At 43.1% G+C, this 21,038-nt stretch overlaps 1 pseudogene; it reads left to right on the plus strand.

Annotated features, from left to right (window-relative positions):
- Window positions 1-549: 549 nt before the first annotated feature.
- Window positions 550-917, plus strand: LOC142846874 (prefoldin subunit 6 pseudogene; annotated as a pseudogene).
- The last annotated feature ends 20,121 nt before the right edge of the window (window positions 918-21,038 follow it).

A 21,038-nucleotide genomic window follows, 5' to 3' on the forward strand; every position in this document is an offset into this window, starting at 1 on the left:
TGAGAAAGCAATCCACAAGCAGAGCTGGGTGACTACATGGGGAAGGGGTGGAGAAGGCAACTAAGGACATATGTGTAACAGTGTGTGTGTGTGTGTGTGTGTGTGTGTGAGAGAGAGAGAGAGAGAGAGAGAGAGAGAGAGAGAGAGAGAGAGAGAGAGAGAGACTGTGTATGTGTGTCTACATGGGGAAGGGGTGGAGAAGGCAACTAAGGGCATATGTGTAACAGTGTGTGTGTGTGTGTGTGTGTGTGTGTGTGTGTGTGTGTGTGTGTGTAAGTCTACATGGGGAAGGGGTGGAGAAGGCAACTAAAGGCATGTGTGTTACTGTGTGTCAGGCAGTATTCTGGACCCTGTATTTTTCTATTTTTTTACTATCTCTTTTGTTGTTGTTGTTGTTGCAATTTTCAAGTTTTGCTTTTATTTTACTCTTAAAGATTTTTGTTCTGGTTAAATAGAAGGGAGAACTTAAGCCCTGAAAGGAGAGCTCGGGAGCCTTCTAGTGTTTGAGACCCAGGGTTCGTTTCCTCCTGGTAGGCCTTCACCTTATCCATGGCTGAACTGATCCAAAAGACACTGCAGGGAGAAGTGGAAAAATAGCAGAAGCTACAGAAGGACTTGCATGAATCCATGTCAAGGAGGCCAAAGCCCAAGGCACAGCTAAGAGAAAACAGCAATGTGGAAAACTTGGCTGTGCTCATCAAACAAGAGCTGGAGAAGTCTTTGGCCACGTAAGGGAAGAGGCTAGACTCTATCATGCCTGAAATTTAGTGCCACGAATTTTAGCTTCTGGACCTTGAGTGGCAATCCCAGCAATAGCGCAGCTGCAGCAAGAGTTCCAGCTGGCTGTGGCAGGGGCTCCTGGAAAAGCCTGGAGTGGGGAGAGAAAGAAAGAGACAGCTCTAGGTTTGACACTATAACAGCTAAAACATGAATAAGTTCCTGGGGGGAAAGGAGGTGAAGAGATGGCTCAATGATTAAAATCACTTGCTCTTACAGAGGACCCAGGTGCAGAGGCCAGATTCAGCAGGGTGCTTTACAAATGGCCGTAACTCTAGAGACATCATTGACATGGCCGTTTCTGCTTCTCATCCCAAAGAACCATGAAAAAGAAAAGTGGAAATTAAAGAAAAGATTTTAATCAGAGTGGTCATTTGAGAAGGCAGAAACTAAGCATTGAAGTCCATATTTAGGGAACTCGCACGAATTTTAGGTTTAAACAGAGGAAGTACTAGCGACAGGAGGTGACATCTTCATAATCAAGCAGTTCTAGTCCAACAGTATCTGGCTGCTCCTTTTCTCAATTCTGGTTCTGCAAGGTGTCCCTACAGAAGTCATTATTTGAGGGAATGATCTAGTCCCCACGCTTGCTCCTGCTGTGCAGAGGTGCTCCCAATAAGGACAGATCTATCTGTGCCCCACGCTTGCTCCTGCTGTGCAGAGGTGCTCCCAATAAGGACAGATCTATCTGTGCCCACGCTTGCTCCTACTGTGCAGAGGTGTTCCCAATAAGGACAGATCTATCTGTGGGGTTCTAATATTCCTGGAATTCAACAGGTACAAAGAAATGAGTTGCTGGATTTTTTTTTTTACTGTTTTTATTAAGTCATACATTTTTGTCTGTTCCCCTCCTTCCTCCCCTCTCCCCCTTTACCGTCTCCTGTGACTCCCATGCTCCCGATTTACTCAGATCTTATTTTCCCCTTCCTCTGTAGATCCATGTATGTCTCTCCTAAGGTCCTGTTTGATGTTTAGATTCTCTGAGGTTGTGGTTTGATGTCTGGTTTCTCTTTGCTTTATGTCTAAAAGCCACTTTTGAGTGTGTACATATTATATTTGTCTTTCTGGGCCTGGATTACCTCACTCAGTCTGGTTTTAATAAAACTTTTTTTAAATGGTGGAGGAGAAAGGTTATTGTGAATTTGTGGGAGACCATAGTCAGAGGCAAGGATATTAGGGAGAGTCCAGAGTGGACATAGCCAGACTGAGCTGGCGCTGTGTGAGGAGAAGGAAATGGGACGAGAGAAGGAGGAGGGGAACCAGGTGCAGCAGCCAAGAGGCCAAAGGTCCAAAAGTGGTGGGTAACCAAAATATCTGGGGGGAAGGGCAGCCCAGAACCTGGGCTGGAGAGTTCCGGGCAGGGACTCAGGAATGCTGGGAGAATCTGGCTGTCAGGTCCAGTTTTGATATGTTAAATAGGTACTTCAGAAGATTGTTGTGTCCTAGGTTTGAAATATCCCAGTCCTTTGTTGATAATAAATGACAAAGAGCGACACAATGCTCTGTGATTCCTTTCTCTTGATGCTGCACCATCACTGAGGACCCATAAGGCTGGAATTGACCAAGTCTGGCTGTTTCACTTGCTGCGCAGGCTCTGTAGGAACTAGGGACCCGCACGGGGCAGTTGGAGCAGTTTGCAGCCTTTATTTGATGGGATGTACTGGAGCAGAAGATAATGTTAAGGAGTTTAGGGGGAAATTTTGTTTTTAGATGTACATGTGCAACTTTTAGGCCCATGTACTGGTAACTAGGGGAGTGGAGTCCCAAGACCAGGGAAAGAGGAAGAGCCCTCCCTCAGGAACACGTGTTGACTGACGGTACTTATCTTCAGTCCATTTTCCAGTGAGAGGTGTGTCCAAGTTGACTCCCTGAAGCTTACAAGAACTTTATTTTTAATTGCTAAAAAGAGGTAAAAGTTTTAGATATGCCACAGAGGAAAGATTTTCAGGGCTAACTGGGAACCAGAAATAGTAGGCTTGTGAGCAGGGACTGAGGGAGCCTAGGGGCTAGCATTGGCTTGACAAGTTACTAGGCTCCACAGCCAGAAGTAACGAAGGGCCACACACTCCTCTCTCTAGAGATAAAGAGAATGACTCCATTTTTTGGAAAGCAGAAGCTTTCTTCAAGCCCCTGAGGGAATGAAGGCTTTTGTCTAAACACCTGACCTTAGGAAAAGGGTTTTCTTGGGGGACCAGACACATCATTGTAGAACGTTGCAGAGTTTTTTGTATGGCTTAGTTTATCCGAATAGCTAGAACTTAAAGTGAGCAAAGACATGAGTGAGGTAAGCCAGACCCAAAAAGAGGAACACTGAATGTACTCACTCATAATTGGTTTCTAGCCATATATAAAGGACATTAAGCCTATAATTCGTGATCTTAGAGAAGCTAAATAAGAAGGTGAACCCAAAGAAAAACATATAGTCATCCTCCTGAATATTAACCTTCATCAGGCGATGAAAGGAGACAGAGACAGAGTTCCACATTGGAGCACCGGACTGAAATCCCAAGGTCCAAATCAGGAGCAGATGGAGAGAGAGCACGAGCAAGGAACTCAGGACCGCCAGGGGTGCACCCACACACTGAGACAATGGGGATGTCCTATCGGGAACTCACCAAGGCCAGCTGGACTGGGTCTGAAAAATCATGGGATAAAACCGGACTCGCTGAACATAGCAGACAATGAGGACTACTGAGAACTCAAGAACAATGGCAATGGGTTTTTGATCCTACTGCACGTACTGGCTTTGGGGGAGCCTAGGCAGTTTGGATGCTCACCTTACTAGACCTGGTTAGAGGTGGGCAGTCCTTGGACTTCCCACAGGTCAGGGAACCCTGATTGCTCTTCGAGCAGATGAGGGAGGGGGACTTGATTGGGGGAGGGGGAGGGAAATGGGAAGTGGTGGCGGGGAGGAGACAGAAATCTTTAATAAATAAATAAATAATAATAAAATTTTTAAAAAAGTGAGCAAAGACAACCTGAGTAGACTTTAGAAATGTATAAATTTTGCTTATCAAATATTCCGTATTTATCAATATACCCTAGTTTCAAACATGTGGTTTTTTATCTAAATTTCCTAGCAGCTTGGTATAAAACATTTAACAAAGACATAAATAGTTAGATATATCTCTTAAATCAGCTTTTGATAATCTGAATAGTCCTTTATAATCTTTTTTTTTTTTTTGATTTTTCGAGACAGGGTTTCTCAGTAGCTTTTTTGGTTCCTGTCCTGGAACTAGCTCTTGTAGTCCAGGCTGGCCTTGAACTCACAGAGATCTGCCTGCCTCTGGCTCCCGAGTGCTGGGATTAAAGGCGTGCGCCACCACCACCCGGCTAGTCCTTTATAATCTTAAAAATTTATCATCATATACAGTATATTCTAAACCAGAGTTGAATCACATATACACTATGTTGAAATAAATATATCTCTACATTTTTATCATCATACAAAAATGCATATTAATCCAAAATATCTGAGCCTTGCTGCTTCCTTTGTTGGTATTCAGGCATCTGTACAGGCCTGCCTTTGTGGTATACTTATTCAGGCATCATGCTGGTCTGCCTGTCAACTGGCAGGATGTACCCAGGCAGTACCCTGGCCAGTTCTACTTTGTAGGTAGATGCAAAGGTCCACCCACCCCCAGTCTCTTTTTCCCACTGTTCCTCAGAAGGGGTCGGCAGTACTTTGCTGCTTCACTGTTTTCTCTTGCTGTCCCTTCTCTCTTCAGTTCTTCCATTCATTATCTCTGAGGAGGCAGCTTTCTGTCTGTCTGTCTCTCTGTCTGTTAAATCCGTTACTATTTAAAACATGTTTTCCTGGGCTGGAAAGATGACTCAGTGGTTAAGGGCATTGCCTGCCCTTCCAAAGGTCCTGAGTTCAATTCCTGGCAACCACATGGTGGCTCACAGCCATCTGTAGTGAGGTCTGGTGCCCTCTTCTGTCCTGCAGACATACACACAGACAGAATATTGTATGCATGATAAATAAATAAATATTAAAAAAGAAGTGTTTACAAAATGTTTTCCTAAACAAAAATTGAATAACATATATAGTATGTGGTAGCAAAATTAAAACTCCTATGTGTAGGTTTTACTTATAACCTTTTTGCTGTAAGTTTTAAGCCAAATTTTGTGTTACAGATTCTTTAGCCACATCCAATGAGTTTACAAATCTATCCTGAGAGAAAGACTGTTTACAAATCCATCCTGAGATAAAGACTGTTTACACAATAGTTTTAGAACTCACAGAGATCCGCCTGCCTCTGCCTCCCGAGTGCTGGGATTAAAGGCGTGTGCCACCACCGCCCGGCTGTTAAAGGATTTCTTGTGAGAAATCAAAGATAAAAGATTTAAGAGTAGGAGGTTGTAAAACTTTAGAGATAGAATGATTTGGGGTCATTTGTTCAGAAGTCATTAGAATTTCAAGAATTCAGAGCTGGAGTGTGCTGTCTTTGGCCTCCGAGCTAGCTATTATGAGACCAAGCGTCTTCAGTAAGACATCAGGCTTTATGAAAATCTGAGTCTAAGAAGGGAATTGAGTCCAAGGAGAAAAGGAGGAAGGGCCACACCACCCAGAAGAAACTCCACCACAGGGAAGGTTAGGCAGCTAAGAGACAGAAAGGTATAGCCACAGGGAAAAAGAAGGAACCAGCAGAAACTCCACCCAAGGGAGGGCTCCAATATCACAGAAGCCAGGAGGGTGTGGAGAAGCTATAAAACCTAGCAGGCAGCTCCTAGTGACAGGCAAGGAAATTTGCAGGGTGTGGGCCCAGGAGGGGCAGAGGGGAAGGGAAAGGAAAGGTCTCAGAACCTGGAGGCCCTCGGCGGCTACTAGGGGTAGGTGAGGAAGTTCCTGGGAAGCCCTGAGAGGAGCCAAGAGGAAGCAGAGGAGGGTAAGTATTAAGTTAAGAGAATTCCATTGTGGGGCATTCCCAAGTTGACTAAGAGAGTCATCAGAGAGAAATGTCCCAAATCACGTCCCTTCCCAGTGACGGGGGTGTGGTAGGGCGACAGAATGAATGCCTTCTGGCTCGTCAATGTGGCTTTGACAAAGCGGAGAGCTCCAAAGTGACACCAGTAGTGCGGGAGAAACCAATGGTTGGAGCAGGTAGAAGAAAACAGTTGGAGAGCTGCAATATCTTAGTATATTACCCCACATGGGGGGGGAGGGGTAATATGTCTTCTGTACCCCAATAATGAGGTTCTTTGATAGTGTAATAAGCCAGATTAAGCAAAGCTGAAAATGTAGAAGAATGGGTTTATTTGAGCAAAGCAAATCCTGGGTGGGTTGTCCAGTGCCAGAGATCACGGTTGAAGAAGCCACATGCCCAAACTAAAGCTTGTAGGTGAGGGGTGATGGCCTGCCCCCCACAAGCTGGGTTTATGCCCAAGTGTGATCAAAAGACGAATGCTTGACGCGGGGACTTGGGTTGCTGGCAACTTCAAGGGAGGAGCTGCTACAGCTGCCAAAAGTGTGGAACTGGGCCTTTTGGTTCCTTCCCTTTGTTCAGGCAGTTCTGAGTGGGCAGAGTTTGGAGAGACTGTGCAGGGGCAAGCTGGAGATTCCAACCAAATGATGGGACCCTGAAGGACATTGCAGGGAGTATTATACACCCATGAGGTGGGCACCCAAAGGGCTATCTGGGAGATGGACACTTACTGAGCAGGTACGAGGGATCTAAGGTTAGACAAGGTGGAGGGAAGAAGAGGTGGAGTCTATAATCATATTGGGTGGGTGGCAAAAGCCAGCAGAATCAAATGATCCGTACATACCTTAGAGTCAGATGGGCAGCTTGGTTCAGAGTGTCAGAGTTTTGGGGGGAGTCATTTAAGCCACTCCCAAGGTTTTGGCACCAGATGAATGAAAAAAGAATTATAAAGGAAAGGAAAGGACATGACTGCTTTTAGGAGTGGTGGAGGAGACAGTTTCTTGTGGACAAGTGGAAGAGCACAGCCAGAAGCTATCTGTTGGGAGTCTTGACAGATGCTTCGGATTTCATAGAGGAAGTGACTTGGATGGAGCAGATAGCATAAAAAAGGAAGAAATAAACAGCAAGGGCAGCAATGGCTGGCTCATCATCATCAGAGCCAATAGAGACGGGGGAGTGGCACATTGCTGCAGGAAGGTACAAAGGCAATGCCTCTGCGTTCACTGAGACCAGTTCATTTCAAAGAAGAAAGAACTCTGTATAGGTTCTTCATATAAGGACTCCAGGGCCTGCTCTTGACTCAGGGTGGTGGTGGCGCATACCTTTAACCCCAACACTCAGGAGACAGAGGCAGGTGGCTCTCTGTGAGTTCAGGCCAGCCTGGTCTACAAGAGCTAGTCCCAAGACAGACTCCAAAACTACAGAGAAACCCTGTCTTGAAAAACAAAACAAAACAAAAAAATAAAATAAAGTTTTGAACATAGCTTGTTTGCTTTTCTGACATCTCCCCAAATTGGCTTCATCCAGTTTTCTTATTACAGTTTATTCTCTTCAATTCATGCCAAACTCCTAAATCTTATTTCTGAGGTGAGGAAGAGATGGCCTTTGAGCAGGTGTAAAGTAGTGAGTGCTGATGGGGAGAAAATGAGCTCAGAAACAACAATTATTAGTTACACTTACGTTTTCTTTTTCTTTGGGGCTTAGGATTGTTTAGATTGCAAGGTTGCAGCTATGGCTCCAGATACGAATGCAGATATTTATGAGATATCTAAGTGTTCCATAAGTGGTTTGATATGTTGGGCCTCTTATGATCTGACCTTTGGCTTTTCTCAGTGGTCCCCTTGACTGTTTCATCTCACCAAATTTCTGTCCGAATCTTCTATGTACTTCCTAAATCCATTCTGTCAAGATCTGTCTGTATCTCTCACTCTGGTCCTGTCTCTCACCATCATTATCTGTCCTGAGAACTATTGCTATAATTTCTGGTTTCTGTGTCTCCACCCTTGACATATTGACATTATTATTTAGACTTCAACTGTAGTGTTTTTATAATGCCAACTTATAGTAACACACACACTTAACATCTGTGGAAGTCCCTGCTTTTCTTAATACAAACCGTAAAATTTTTGGCAGTCCTTTGTGGCTTCCAAGATTTCCCTGGTATTTGCTCATCCTTTCTAGGTGTAGAATCTTGCTTACAACCGCAGCTCTACCAATCCCTGTAGCTTGCAGAGAACCATTCACTCTGTGTCCACTAACCCTCCTCTCTAGGTAGAAACCTAGACTTTCACCTCCACTCCACCGATCTCTGCCACCTAAGGTCAGATCCACAGCATTTCCAGATTCCTACTGTAACAATTTTCTAAGTCTGCAGGAGGTTTCTTCCTGGGCTTAGAAGCTTTCCTTAGCCCTAGATTAACTTGGGAGCACTTCTTATACTCCATTCAAGCATCAACATTGAGTTGCCCCCAGATTGAATACTAAGTCCTATTTGGTCTTTGGTGTGAACTTTGTAAATGGGAGGACTGGTGTTCTTGACAGTTGGAAGTCCCCTCTAAGGTAATGAGCAGGGGTGGTTTGTTTATTGTTTCTGACCTATGTATTTTGTAGTGTTGGAAGGCCAAGCCCTACTCATTGACCATTGTGGATATGCCATACTTTGTAAACAGAGACCAGAGACCACAAGAGCATTTCCCTTAAGTCCCAAGGTTGGAAAAGCTGGGAAAAGTCCTAATATGTTTACTTTCAGAAGCTTTCTTCGGCTTCCATTTTTGCTCAGTCAGGAGAAAGCTTGTTTTTCTAGTAATGTCTGAATTCTGTCATTGCAGCACAATGACAAGAATACACATACACAAGAGAAGCTGGGCGCTTGTTCCTGTTTATGTTTTCCTCTTGGTGAACCTGAAATAGCCCAGCTCTCCAGAGAACTCTGGCAGCATTAGAACATTCCTAAATTATTATCCATTTCCTCTAAATTTCCACATAAACTAGTTAACATTCTACGATCTCTCTTCTGGCTTTTTTTTTTTATTATTTGCCTGTGTATGGGTTTATGTGCATGTTGTGTGAAAGTACCAGAGGAGTCCCGGAAGAGAGCATTGGATCTCCTGAAGCTGGAGATGCAGCCTTTGTGAGCTGCCTGATTCCGGTTCTGGGAGCTAAACTTCCTTGTGGTATCAGTACATGCTACCCGCGCAGCCGTCTGTCCAGTCCCTCTATCTTCTAGCTTTTTTTCCTCAAGAACTTCTAAAGCAACCAGACAGCTCTGATGCACACCTTTAATACCAGAGTTTGGGAGGCAGAGGCAGGTGGATCTCTAGGGCCAGCCTGGTCTACAGAGTGAGTACTAGGGCAGCCACAGCTACATAGTGAAAACCTATCTTGGAAAAAAGAAAAAAAAGAAAGAAGAACAAAAATGTAAAGCAGTATCTGAAGACTCAAAAATAAATATTTTTTCTTTTTACCTTTGGGATAACTTTCTGGGTGTCAGGAGCTCAGTGGTTCACCTTACAGTTCCAGCAGTTACCTTATTGTCATGACCCTCAGAAGAGAAACTTGAAACTAAGGAAATCTGGCAAGTCAATAAAGTATGTTTCAAGATTTCAAAAGTAATCCATGATGTTTCCATGAAATTATTCAGAGCATAAATATACTATACATTCCTCTTCATCATATTAATGCGTGTGTGGGGTGTGTGGGGGGTGTGGGGGTGGGTGTGGTGCTGGAAAAACCCCAAGCTCTACCACTGAGCCACAGCCCTAGTCCCCTCAGGCTATATTGAGAGTTAATCATTTGAGGTGAGTAGTTTTTCTCTTGACTAAGTCATTTCCTCCCCACAAATATGAACTGGGTTCAAGTGAACTGTTCACCAGTTGCTTCATCTGTCTCTGATACAGAAGATCAGACCTGATGCCAGGTGTTCATGATTCGAACTAGACATGTCCAGTGTGATCCTGAGCTTTGGGAAGTTATTTTAAGTGTTCTCTGAGTTCAGATTCATCTGTCAAATAATAAAATTGCAGGGAATCAGTACTTACAGACATAGGAAGTACAGAACTGCAAAGCCAAGGGGCACTATGTACCACATGGTAGCATTGCAAGAAACAAAGTTTAAAAGTTCAGGAGTTTGGAGAGTCAGCTCAGTGGTTAAGAGCAAGCCATGTTTGAGTCAACAATGCTCCTGTAACTGGCCACAGTAAATTTGCTGGCTCACCAAGTTAGAGTTGGCTTGGATAGTTTCTTTAGTAATTCCTTTGGAAATTATTGTCTTGAAATAATTATTTTTGGTTACCATTTCTCAGCAACAGTTTCACATCCTTGGCTGTGAAACAAAAAGTCTATAAACCAGGGCCTGGCGGAATGTTATTGCTATAGTCTGCCAAATGGAAACTGAGGTGCTGTGGTGTTAATGACGGTCTATGGTCTTTTCCAACATCTATAAAGAGTATGAAAATTTGAAAGAAAAGTATGGTCTGTGCAGTTAAAATCCTTCCAGTAAACATTTAAGTCGCCCTCGGAAGATTTGTAACATTCTAAATCTTAGTTTTCTTACCATTTGTATAAAACTAACTGTTGTTCTTTTTTAAAAATGCTGCAAGATCCCCGTGGCAGTAGGCAGCAGAAATGCTGTAGGTCCCAAATGGTGGTGGCGGGCCATATGGTGGCAGGCAGCGGGCTCTGGGAGCAGCCAGTCCCAGGCAGAAATGGCTGCCGGTCCCAGAGCGGCAGCCCGAGGGGTGGTGGTGGGCCATGTGGCGGCAGACAGCGGCTGGTCTCAGAGCAGTGGTGGTGGGCCATGTGGCAGCAGGCAGTGGGCCCCAGGCAGAGACGGCTGCTGGTCCCTGAGCAATGGCTGGTCCCAGGCAGGGAGACACAAGGCGGGCGGGCAGAAGACAGAAACATGGATAGACACGACATGCAGGGTGAGGTTGAATGTTTATTCAGGGAGTTATGGAGGAGGAGGGATGAAGGGGGGGACAGAGAGAGAGGGAGGGAGAGAGAAAGAGAAGAGGAGAAAGAGACAGAGAAGCAGGGGGGGGGGCGGGGGGGAAGCAAAGAAGTGGGGAGAGAGGCAGAAGCAAAGCTGCCTCTCCAAGAGGAAGATGGAAAAGAGGACGAGCTCAGGCCGGAAGCTGAAGATCAGCCTGCCTTAGCGGATGGGGAGGGGAATGGGTGTGGCTTGTCTCTTAAAGGGACCAAAACCATAACATTAACAATATCACCCCTGCCTATTTCACAGCTCCCAAGACAGTAAAATAATTTCTTCTGTGGATGGTTGTGCAAACTCTCAAGTGAGCCACAGAGTTAAGTCCTGGAATTGTTAATTGGTCTTAGAATGACTTCTCTTGGCAGGGGGCTCATTTGCATTCTCTTAACCAACACAGACAACCTTTCTGCATGAGAACCTAAGGAGAATGGCATAGCAAGCTCCCTAGCCCTGAGTTTTCATTCTGGTTGATTAAAGCCTGACTGTAGGACAGCGGGGACTGTTACACAGAAAACCCTATAACCAAAAGAAAAAAAAAAGACCTAATCATAAGCAAAACCTATTGTTCTGGGTAACAAAATTATGTTTACAGTGTGAGAAGAAGTACAACCATTACAAAAGAACAAAAAAGAATAAAACATGCTTCTGGGCAGGAAGTCAGGCCAGCAGTAACTGCCCATACAGTTTAGAAACCTAAATGCCTTGCCTCCCTGCCCTTCCACCAACTTCAAGATCCGTGGCTCTGTTATGCCCAAATCCGCGGAGTCCCCACAAAAGCAAACAAAGGAGACTGAGTCCCGATATGTAAAAGCAAAGAGCCTTTATTTTAATCAAGTTTGCAAACTCCGTCTCTCCACATGTCCAACATATTGGAATAACCGGAGAGCCCCGAGCTCAATTGGAATAGGGTTTTTATAGTAGTAAAGGTGGGAGTGAGGGGTCTCTGAGGTTCGGGACCCCTGATTGGCTGACATTTGTCTAGGGGTGTCCTGGTGAGGTGCGCTGACAAGTGATCCTCCATCTACAGCAGTTGGAATGTCAGGCATATTCTGCTCTTGAGTGGGGGTCAGGTAATCAGCTTGTGGTGTTTTCCTGCTACCAGGTATTGCTTCAGGGGAAACTACTAAAACTCAGGCCTCTTATTTAAATTTATCGATGGCCAGAATCCCAGGTCATAATGGTTGGAAGTAAAGAACTTCCTTCCCTTGGGTGACCTGCCCAGACTTAGATTATCATGGCTGGCCCCCACAGCTCCAACCTGACGTTGGCTTGGGTGAGCTCCTTGCTTCCTTCGGTTTCACAGTCTATGATCTCAAGTGACCATGGAGTAAACAGTCCTGCTGTCGATACCTAAGTGTTCCTGGGAACTAGCAGAGCCTGAGTGCTTTCGTGCTCAGTTGATAACACACAAAAAAGTCTGGGGGGTCGTGTTATCATGAGACTTGAGTGAGAGTCTCCCCGCTCTGGAGGTCTTTCAGTCTGAGACCGCAGCCCTCCATCAGTTTTTTCTGACAGCTTCCCTAGATCCCCCGGAAGATGGGCGTGAACAATCCTCCAGGGTTTTCCAGGATGCGCACATAACCCTAGGAAGTTCCCAGAACCTGCAAGGGCCACATTTTTTTCAATTGTACAGCAAATGAGGTGAGCAATGGATGAATCTGTTTATAAATTAGATGGCGAGCAGGGGACAGAAATGCTTATTAAAAGAGTACTATAAAGGGCCAGAGAGGTGGCTCAGCGGGTAAAGTTACTTGCTGCCAATCCTTATGACTTGAGTTCAATCCCCAGACACAGATGGCAGGAAAGAACTGACTACTATAAGCTGTCCTCTGGCTTCGATAGCCACACTATAGCACATGCCCCAGTGAACACACACAGAGGGAGAGAGAGAGAGAGAGAGAGAGAGAGAAAGAAATGTGGACACATACTATGAATAATGTCATCTGGGTGTAACTTATTAAACAAGATATGCTGTGTTAGATACAATTCTATGTGCTAAGGATATGGGAATAGAAAGAAACAAGAAAAACAAGAATATACCCTTGCTTTCTTGGAGCCTAAAGTGTCAAATGAACAACTAAAGCCGGTCCTATGGTGATGAGTGCTCCAGATGGCGGTAGAAGTGGAGCAGGAGCTTGCAAAACCCAAAGGAAAGGACTGTCAGAAGGAAAGCCTTCCAACCAAGGGAACAGCCAGTGCCAATAAGGCTTGGCCTGTGCAAGGTTAGACAGAGATAATAAAGGCCATTGAAGGTCTGACAGAGGACATATTGTGAGACCCTTGCAGGAGTTTGTATTTACTCAGAGTAATAGCTAAAGGGACTAGTAAGCATGAATGGGTCAAAGGGAAGTGAAAGAAAATCAAAAAAGGAATTTAACCAGCAAAGATTTATAACCTGTATATAGCATTGCGTCTAGATATGAGCTAATTAACTTTCAAATTAGGCTTTGTGTCACAAGAGAAACAACTAGGCAATGTGTTTACCCTTCTAAACAGCACGCTGACACGGCAAAGAAATGAAAAGTTGTCAGACACCCAAATCAAGACAACATATATAGACCACATCCGCAGTCACACCAGAGAGTCCCAGGAAAGCCTCCTAAGTCTGACTCTTGAGAAACCCACATTAACCCCATGGCTGTGTACATTCGCTCGGGAAGAAAACTTCCTCCCAGTTCCTTACTTTGCCTCAACCTGTTCTTTTTCTGCTGTTATCAGGAGCCTGAAAAGACTATATATACACGTCTGCTGACTTTTCCAGGTCTTCATGCCTTTACCACTGCCAACAGATAAATCTGGAGAGTTTTAAGTGAAGGAACAGTAAAAAAAAAAAAAAAAAGCTTTCCGAAAACATAATCTAGTGCAATATTGAGATCGACCACAGGGAGAAGAGAACATCTCAGCTCACTTAAGAGGCTACGCAGTAAAGCAAGATGGAAGCCATTGGTTTGGGATAGGAGGATGCTCAAACTCAATTCTTTAGACCCAGTGGAGTAGATGTTGTAATGGCCAGCTTTCATTGTCAATTTGACCAATGCTGTAGGAATTCCTACCACCAGTAGCCGTTAAGTTACCCGCCCCCTTGGGCGTGGCCTCAAATATTATTTATGCTGATGTACAGTGCATGTCTGGCCTCTTTTCTTTTCCTGCTGTGGGATTCGGTTGCTGTTCTCTGTTTTAGCAGAGGATTGTGACTACGTGAGGCTATCCCTACATAAATAACCCTCTATTATCCTCAATTCTGAGCTAGTGTGGGATTTCTTTTAAGCGTCCATCTTCAGACCAGGCATTTCTAGAGAAGCTTAACTGAGAAAGAAGGCCTGAATATGGGTAACACCATCTGATGGGCTGGACATAGGAAGCCAGAAGAGTTCCAGAATTCGGGATTCTTATCTACTGGTATATCAGAGATGAGGGCCTCTGGCTGTATCTCCGACTCTCACAAGTTCTGTCTTCCATGATGGACTGACCCTCATATCAGGAGAAAATAAATCATTTCTTCTTAAAACTGGTTCTGTCCGGTATCCTCTCATGATGATGAATAGAGGAGCCAAGAAGGAGGTTAGTGATCATTAGCAGGATAACTGGGAGGGTAGCATTGGTATTTATTAAAGTGAGAAAGAAAGAAGAAAGATATAGGAGAAGATTAAGGTTTCAAGTCTGAGATATCAGACACAGAAATAGGAACATGAAAAAAGCAGCTGGAGATCCTGGTGCTCAGAAAAGGGGATGCTGGGACTTGAAACAAACCTGGGAGTCTTCAGTGTTGAGCTGGAATTTAAAGTCATGGAGTTGGGCACAATCACTATGATGAAAGAGAGTCCTGGGGCTAGAACCAGCACTCAGCAACATAAAGAACTATTCCTGGGGAACTATGTGGGAAGAGGAGGCAGAAAGATTTCAAGAGCCACTGGGAATGGAGGACACCAAAGAAACAGTGCCTTCCAGATACAGCAGGGCTAACACATACAAAGTCACAGAGACTGTGGCAGCAAGCACAGGGCCTGCATGGTTGAAGACAGACAGGGTCCCCGCACTGTGACAAGAGAGTGCACATGATATCTAATCCCTAATCACGAATCTATCTCAAATTAACAACCACTTCTAAGGAAAAGTTGGTTCCCCCAAGAGAGTCTGCTGAGGATACCAACCACACTGAGGGGCAGGCCCCATGCCTGGCAGGAGAGCTAACACGTAACAAACTCAAAGACTTTTTTGGAAACTTTTTTCTCATATTGTTTCATTTGGGCTTTCTGAATTTTTGTTTTTTAGTTTACTGGTCTTGCTTATGTATTATTTCTGGCTTTGTGTTTTTATGGGCTTTGTGTTTATGTGTCTGTTTGTATTTCTTGTGTTCTTTGCTTCTTTCTTCTTTTATTGTTTGTTTCTTTTTTTATTCTTGCTTATCTGTCTTTTTTATTTGCCTGTTTTCTTAAGGGAGAGGGAAGAAGGTGTGGAGTTGGAAGGATGGGGAGGTGGGAAGGAAATGAGGAGATGAAGGAGGGGGAAATGTGATCAGAATATATTCTATGGAAAATAACTTCATTTTAAATAATAATAAAAGAAGAACTCCAGTCAAGGAGTCTGAGTGACAGTGGCAAGCCAGGGAGGATAAAAAACAAGAGCACACACTATTCTGGAAATTAAGTTGAAAAAAAAAGGTTTTTTTAAATTGATTTTTATTTAGCTCTACATTTTTCTCTGCTCCCCTCTCCCATTCAATCCTCCCCCATGGTCCCCATGCTCCCAATTTATTCAGGAAATCTTGTCTTTTTCTACTTCCCAAAAAAGGCTTTCAAAGACAAACTGTTCATAGGAGAAGGGAGGTTGATGTGGGAGTGATTTCTTATTAATAAAGAAACTGCCTAGACCCACTTGATAGGCCAACCCTTAGGTAGGCAGAGTAAACAGAACAGAATGCTGGGAGAAAGAAGCTGAGTCAAGGAGTCGCCATGATTCTCCCACTCCAGGCAGACGCAGGTTAAGATCATTCCTGGTAAGCGCACCTCATGGTACTACATAGATTATTAAAAATGGGTTAAGAGGCTAAAACTAATGGGCCAGGCAATGTTTAAAAACAGTTTCCGTGTAATTATTTCAGGAAAAGCTAGCCGTGCGGGCGGCCGGGTGCCGGGGACGCAGCCAGCAGCTCCTATTTCAACAGGAGGTGACATTCCTCAGCGCTGAGACCACTGGTAGGTTGTCCTTACTCAAGGACTAACTCCCCACCCACACTCCTGCAGGGAACTGAAATGAAAGGCTATGGGCCTCGCCACAAGGAAAAGACACTGGAGTAGGAAGGGAGGGTGCTGGGAAGAGGGGTTTGGTGGGATGGAGGTGACAGGAGGATCATGGGGGATATCATTGAAACTATTAAAGGATAGATAGTTTTAAAACCAATAGGAACTAATTAATGATGTTAAGTGTAATTCATAGGCCAATAAATCCTGGACAGAGAGTGAACATGTGGATTTGCCAATGTGCGGCTATTGGCCACTGAAACTAAGGATATTTCTTACTAAGTTACCTAGAAACTAGGAGTGGCTCCAGCAACAGCCTAGGCAAGTGGCTTTATCAAAGAACCCAGGCATGACATAGGGACAACAGCTACGCAGAGTCTTTTCAAGGAATCTTGGCAATAGCTGGAAGGGTGTCCTAGCTTTGTCATCTGTTGTTGTGGTAACCATGGACTGAGAAAGAGACAGAGACAGAGAGACTTCAAAATCCCATACTCCACAAAATGGGAAAACTTAAAAAAAAAGGACAAATTTCTTGATAGATGCCACTTACCAAAGTGAAATCAGATCAGAAAAACAATTTGAAAAGACCTACAATCCCCACAGAAATAGAAGCATTCATTAAAAGCCTCCAAACCAAAAAAGGCCAGGACCAGGTGCAGAATTCTACCAGACTTTAAAAGAAGACCTAATACCAACACTCCCCAGCTTAGTCCATAAAATAGAAACAGAAGGAGAATTGCCAAATTTATTCTATGAGTCCACAGTTATTCTGATACAAAACCACACAAAGACCAAACAAAAAAAAGAATTACAGACCACTATCTCTCAAGAACATTGATGCAAAAATACTCAAATACTCACAAACCAAATCCAAGAATGCATCAAAAAGATCATCCACCATGATCAAGTGGGCTTCATTCCAGAGATGCAGGATTTGTTCACCATATGAAAATCTTTCAATGTAACCTTTCCTATAAACAAACTGAAAGCAAAAAACCAGAATGATCATCTTCTTAGATGCTGAAAAAGGTCTTCGACAAAATCCAGCATCCATTCATGATAAAAGTCTTGTAGAGATCAGGAATACAAGGAGTATACTTAAACATAATAAAGGCAATATACAACAAGCCTTTAGCCAACATCAAATTAAATGGAGAGAAACTCAAAGCAATTTCACTACAATCAGGAATAAGACAAGGTTGTCCACTCTCTCAATATCGATTCAATATAGTATTTGAAGTCTTAGTTAGACCAATAAGACAACATAAGGAGATTAGGGAGTTATAAATTGGAAAGGAAGAAATCAAAGTATCACTATTTGCAGATGATATGATAGTATATATAACCAGTCCCAAAAATTCTACCAGAGAAGTCTTACAGGTAATAAACACCTTCAGTGAAGTGCCTGGATACAAGGTTAACTCAAAAGGAATCAGTAGCCCTCCTATATACAAATGATAAACTGGCCGAGAAAGAAATCAAAGAAACAACACCTTTCACAATCACCACAAATAATATGTGATATCAAGTGAAAGACCTGTATAATAAAAACTTTAAGTCTTTAAAAAAGAAAATTGAAGAAAATATCAGAAGATGAAAATATTTTCCATGCTCATGGATTAGTAGAATTAACAAAGTAAAAATGACAATCTTACCAAAAACAATCTATAGATTCAATGCATTCCCCACCAAAATCCCAGCACAAAGTTAAAGGACACCATCAATAGGACAAAACAGCAGCCTACAGAATGGGAAAACATCTTCACCAACCCCACTTCTGACAGAGGGTTGATGATTTCTAAAGAACTCAAGAAACCAAACATCAACAAACAAAATAATTCAATTAAAAATGGGGTACAAAAATGGGACACAGATCTATACAGAGAATTCTCAATAGAGGAATCTCAAATGACAAAAACACTTAAAGAAATGTTTAACATTTTTAGTTGTAGTAGTTTGAAAGAAAATGGCCTCCAAAGGGAGTGGTATTATTAGGAGATGAGACCTTGTTGGAGTAAGAGTGTCACTGTGGAAGCAGGCTTTGAGGTCTCATATACATTTAAGCCATGCCAAGTGAGACAGCCCACTTCCTGTTGCTTGTAAGATGTAGAACTCTCTGCTACTTCTCCACCACCACGTCTGCCTGCATGCTGCCGTGGTCCACCATTATGATGATAGGCTGAACCTCTGAACTGTAAGTGAGCCACCCCATTTAAATGTTTTCCTTTATAAGAGTTGCCATAGTTATACTGTCTCTTCATAGGAAAAGAAACCCTAACTAAGACTTAGCCATCAGGGAAATGCAAATCAATATGACTCTGAGATTCTATCTTATACCTGTCAGAATGACTAAGATCAAAAACTCAAGTGACAGTTCATGCTGGAGAGGATGTGGAGCGTGGAACACTCCTCCATTGCTGGCAGGAGTACAAACTTGTACCGTCTCTCAGACAATTGGGAATTGATCTACCTCTAGACCCAGCTATATCACTCTTGGGCATATACACAAAGGCTGTTCCATAATACCACAAGGACATTTGCTCAAATATGTTCATATCAGCTTTGTTTGTAATAACCAGAAACTGGAAACAACCTAGATGTTCCTCAACCAAGAATGGGAAAAGAAAATATGGTACACTTACAAAATGGAGTATTACTTAGCTGTTAAAAATGATGGTATCATGAAATTTGCTGACAAACAGATGGAACTAGAAAAATGTTATCCTTAGGTATCCCAGACACAGAAAGACGAAGATGGCATGTACTCACTTATAAGGGGATATTAGCTGTAAAGGATAACAATCCTTTACAATCCACAGACCCAGAGAACCTAAGTAACAAGGAGGGCTTAATGAGAGAGACTTGGATCTCTCTGGGAAAGGAAAATAGAAGGCCATAAACGACACAGAAGCTGGATAGCCCAGAGACCTAGGATAGAACCACATACCACTGGCTAAGTAAATAAACAACTGTCAATGTAATGATGCCTAAGGAAACTTTGCTATACTCATAGATTAGTTCCTAACCAAAGAATAATCAGAGAGGCTTCTTCCTCCAGCTACTTATAGAAACAGATGCAGAGACTCACAGCCAAATCTTAGGCGGAGCTCAGGGAATCCTGCAGAAGAGGGGGAAGAACAATTGTAGGAGCCAGAGGGGTCAAGGACACCACAAGAAAACCCACAGACTCACCTAAGCTGGGCTCATAGGGGCTCACAGAGACTGAACTGACAATCAGGGAGCCTGAATAGGACTGACCTATGGACTCTGCATATATGTGACAGTTGTATAATTTGGTATTTCTGTAGGACTCCTAACTGTGGGAGCACCATCTTTTTCTGACTCTTTTGGTGACTTTTGGGACCCTATTTCTCATACTGGGTTGGCTTACTTACCCTTAATACAAGGAAAGGTGCCTAGTCTTGCTATGCCATGTTTAGTTGATACCCATGAAAGATGGCCCCTTTCTGAATAGAAAGGAAGGAGGAGTGGGTGGGGTGGGGCAGAAAGGGAGTGAGAAGAGAGGAGGGAGGGAGGGGAAAGGTGAAATTGGGGTATGGATGTAAAAAAAATAATAATAAAATAAATTTGTAAAAATTTTTCTTCATTTATTTTTATTTTATGTGCGTTGGTGTTGACTTCCCTGAAACTGGAATTACAGACAGTTGCAAGCTATCATGTGGGTGCTGGGAATTGAACCCAGATCCTCTAGAAGAGCACTCAGTGCTCTTAACCACTGAGCCATCTTTCCACTCCAATAAAATAAATTTTTAAAAGAAGAAGAAGAAATCCAGTTATCCCAGCGCCATCTGCTGAAGAGGCCAGTATTTTCTGTTAAACACATTTGGCACATTTCTCAAAACTGACCATGTATATATGAGTTTATCTTTATGGTTGAATTCTTTAGACTTTAGATTCTTTTTACATTTGTTTCATGTGATGTAGGGGTTAGGGAAGGGTTATAAATGACAAAGTATATGTGTGGGGGGTCAGAGGATAATTTGTGAGAGTCAGTTCTCTTTCTGCACCCTAGGGGTTCCTGAATTAGCACACCAGGCTTCCTGGAACTCACTTTGTAGACCAGGCTGGTCTTGAACTTGGGGTTTCTGTCCTGCCCAGTTCTCACAGCCAGTAAGCCCCCAAAGAAAATCACACAGAGAGTCTACATTAGACACAAACTGATTGGCCCATTAGCTCGGGCTTCGTATTAGCTCTTATAATTTACATTAACCCATTATTCTTATCTATGTTAGCCACATGGCCCAGTACCTTTACCGGTGGGGCAGGTCATATCTTGCTTCTTCTGTGGTCTGAGCAGGACTGCCCAAAGAGCTTCCTTCTTCCCAGACTACTCCTGTTCTCATTGCCCCACCTCTACTTCCTGTCTGGTTGTCCTGCCTATACTCCCTGCCTGGCTACTGGCCAGTCAGCATTTATTTAAAACATGATTGACAGAATACAGACAATTCTCCTGCACCATGAACTCACTGAGATCACTCTGCCTCTCAAGTGCTCAGAATAAAGGTGTATGTCACCACTGCCCAATCTCTTTCAGAGTTTTGAGAGGTAACTCACTGGAGCACAAAATGCTTTCAGACACATTTATAGTTACACTTTATTCAATTTTACTCAGAGAAGGGAAGCAGACAGGTAGGAAAGAAAAGAAGAAACTAAGGATAAAGAAGTCTGTTCAAGATACCATGATATACATATATATTATATAGTGAAACCAATTATTTTGTAAGCTAAATAAGTTACCATCAAAATGAATTAGGATACAAAGGAGTTAGAAAACTTGAGCAAAGGACATGAAGAAAAGATGACTACAAGTTTGAATGTACTTGTACTTATGGTATAACAAATACTGCAAAAAGTGAAGTGTAATATATTAAAGATGATGCTTTCTGATTTGGAGTAATAAAGACTAAGATCAAATGAAAAACTTTTAGTTATTAGTACTATCTGAATAGACCATTTTGTCTTGCAGAGTAGTCAAATAATAAGAAAAAATCATGAATATGTGCAGTAAGGAATTAGTCTACACAAAGAGCAGGCTGTTCATTTCCACAATTCAATAAGGCTTACAAATGTCTAGAGGGCTAAAAC

The sequence above is a fragment of the Microtus pennsylvanicus genome, chromosome 3, assembly GCF_037038515.1.
Source record: "Microtus pennsylvanicus isolate mMicPen1 chromosome 3, mMicPen1.hap1, whole genome shotgun sequence".
Taxonomy (NCBI): Eukaryota; Metazoa; Chordata; class Mammalia; order Rodentia; family Cricetidae; genus Microtus; species Microtus pennsylvanicus.